Genomic DNA, 2882 nt, shown 5'->3' on the forward strand with positions numbered 1-2882 from the left:
AAATGATTTTGACTTATATGTGGAGTATCGCATTGGCGAGTCCAACCGGTCAGCAAATGGCGAGGAAGTGATTCGGGGTTGGTTCTCGGTCTCTTCGGATCTCGCCCACCTCTACCTAGTCCCTTTTGGATTTGGAACACGAAAGTATAAATTTTCGGGCAAATACCGACGCCATGCGGGTTGCCGGGAAACCCCCGGTCGATTCCCGGTGTCGAGTGGGCTCGGAGTCGGTGAAAATTGAACGTTCTCCTCGCGAGAAAATCGAGCTAAGCGTGGTCCCGGTGGGTGATTCCGCCGGGAACATAGCCCATGCAAGCTCCCTGGTTGATCCTGCCAGTAGTCATATGCTTGTCTCAAAGATTAAGCCATGCATGTCTCAGTACTAACCGCTTTAAGGCGAAACCGCGAATGGCTCATTAAATCAGTTATGGTTCCTTGGATCTTACCCACACTTACATGGATAACTGTGGTAATTCTAGAGCTAATACATGAAACTCGTGCCTCGACCAGTGATGGAAGGGGTGCTTTTATTAGAACAAAACCAATCGGTCGGTCTTCCGTCCGTTGCCTTGGTGACTCTGAATAACTTTTGGCTGATCGCACGGTCTGAGCGCCGGCGACGCATCTTTCAAATGTCTGCCTTATCAACTTTCGATGGTAGGTTCTGCGCCTACCATGGTTGTAACGGGTGACGGGGAATCAGGGTTCGATCCCGGAGAGGGAGCCTGAGAAACGGCTACCACATCCAAGGAAGGCAGCAGGCGCGCAAATTACCCACTCCCGGAACGGGGAGGTAGTGACGAAAAATAACGATACGGGACTCATCCGAGGCCCCGTAATCGGAATGAGAACACTTTAAATCCTTTAACGAGGATCTATTGGAGGGCAAGTCTGGTGCCAGCAGCCGCGGTAATTCCAGCTCCAATAGCGTATATTAAAGTTGTTGCGGTTAAAAAGCTCGTAGTCGGAGGTGTGTCTCGGACGGTCGGTTCGCCGCTTGTCGGTGCTCAACTGGCCGGTCCGGACGTCCTGCCGGTGGGGTCCGCGAGGCTCCGTTATCCTTCTTTGGTCCTCTTCACCGAGTGCCTTGGTGGGCCGGCACGTTTACTTTGAACAAATTAGAGTGCTCAAAGCAGGCCGTTGGTCGCCTGAATACTGTGTGCATGGAATAATGGAATAGGACCTCGGTTCCATTTTGTTGGTTTTCAGAACTCGAGGTAATGATTAATAGGGACGGACGGGGGCATTCGTATTGCGACGTTAGAGGTGAAATTCTTGGATCGTCGCAAGACGAACCGATGCGAAAGCATTTGCCAAGAACGTTTTCGTTGATCAAGAACGAAAGTTAGAGGTTCGAAGGCGATCAGATACCGCCCTAGTTCTAACCATAAACGATGCCAGCTAGCCATCCGCCGAAGTTCCTTCTATGACTCGGCGGGCAGCTTCCGGGAAACCAAAGCTCTTGGGTTCCGGGGGAAGTATGGTTGCAAAGCTCAAACTTAAAGGAATTGACGGAAGGGCACCACCAGGAGTGGAGCCTGCGGCTTAATTTGACTCAACACGGGAAACCTCACCAGGCCCAGACACCGGTAGGATTGACAGAATAAGAGCTCTTTCTTGATTCGGTGGGTGGTGGTGCATGGCCGTTCTTAGTTGGTGGAGCGATTTGTCTGGTTAATTCCGATAACGAACGAGACTCTGGCCTGCTAACTAGGCGTCGGAATCTATTATGCTTCCGACGTAGCTATCTTCTTAGAGGGACAGGCGGCTCCTAGCCGCACGAGATTGAGCAATAACAGGTCTGTGATGCCCTTAGATGTTCTGGGCCGCACGCGCGCTACACTGAAGGAATCAGCGTGTCCTCCCTGGCCGAAAGGCCCGGGTAACCCGCTGAACCTCCTTCGTGCTAGGGATTGGGGCTTGCAATTGTTTCCCATGAACGAGGAATTCCCAGTAAGCGCGAGTCATAAGCTCGCGTTGATTACGTCCCTGCCCTTTGTACACACCGCCCGTCGCTACTACCGATTGAATGATTTAGTGAGGCCTTCGGACTGGTGCGCGGCGCTCGCCGCCTCAACACCGGTGGCGCCGATGTTGCTGGAAAGATGGCCAAACTTGATCATTTAGAGGAAGTAAAAGTCGTAACAAGGTTTCCGTAGGTGAACCTGCGGAAGGATCATTACAGCTTTCGATTATAAAATCGTAGCTTTGGAACGAATTGGTGAAGAGAAAAAGGGACAAAGAAGGCGAGCAGTCGGGTGCCCGGCTTTCAAAAGCCGGCTTTAAAAGACACACGCCCAACTCGCTCGCAAAGAAGGGAAAAAATTCCCAGTTTGTATGTTTCGATGAAACGAATTTTTTACATAAAATGAAATGAAAGAAAGAAATTCTAAACGGTGGATCACTCGGCTCGTGGATCGATGAAGAACGCAGCTAACTGCGCGTCGAATTGTGAACTGCAGGACACATGAACATCGACGTTTCGAACGCACATTGCAGCCCTCGGATTTTGTTCCCGGGCTACGCCTGGCTGAGGGCCGGCAATTCAGTTCGCGAACGGAAACGTTTGCGTACTGGGGCGACGAGCATCCCTCGCTGGGATGGATCGTCGCCCGGATTGATAGGGGGCTCTGCGGGAGATTGGGCGAGACCCGTCCCCGCCGGTCGAGGTGAGACGCTTCGTTATTTTTTGACGGCGTTCGCCTGCGGATCGGTGGGGGCTCGGTTATTACTCCCTCTCCACGGGCAACTATATCATTTGGGCCGACCTCAGAGCAGGTGAGACCACCCGCTGAATTTAAGCATATTAATAAGCGGAGGAAAAGAAACTAACCAGGATTCCCTTAGTAACGGCGAGCGAACAGGGATCGACTCCAGGGCCA

At 52.0% G+C, this 2882-nt stretch overlaps 3 non-coding genes across 3 annotated transcripts in view; all 3 read left to right on the forward strand.

Moving 5' to 3' along the window:
• Positions 1-317: 317 nt before the first annotated feature.
• LOC139685984 (small subunit ribosomal RNA) lies at positions 318-2182 on the forward strand. Its single transcript, XR_011700263.1, has one exon. It is a non-coding gene; the product is annotated as a small subunit ribosomal RNA (ribosomal RNA).
• Positions 2183-2385: 203 nt separating this feature from the next.
• LOC139685977 (5.8S ribosomal RNA) lies at positions 2386-2540 on the forward strand. Its single transcript, XR_011700256.1, has one exon. It is a non-coding gene; the product is annotated as a 5.8S ribosomal RNA (ribosomal RNA).
• A 224-nt stretch (positions 2541-2764) lies between these two features.
• LOC139685979 (large subunit ribosomal RNA) overlaps positions 2765-2882 on the forward strand; it is a 4115-nt gene continuing 3997 nt past the window's right edge. Inside the window, exon 1 of the ribosomal RNA XR_011700258.1 lies at positions 2765-2882. This exon is cut by the window's right edge and continues 3997 nt beyond it. This is a non-coding gene — a ribosomal RNA (large subunit ribosomal RNA).

The sequence above is a fragment of the Hetaerina americana genome, unplaced genomic scaffold, assembly GCF_022747635.1.
Source record: "Hetaerina americana unplaced genomic scaffold, ioHetAmer1.1.p SCAF_1230, whole genome shotgun sequence".
Lineage (NCBI taxonomy): Eukaryota > Metazoa > Arthropoda > Insecta > Odonata > Calopterygidae > Hetaerina > Hetaerina americana.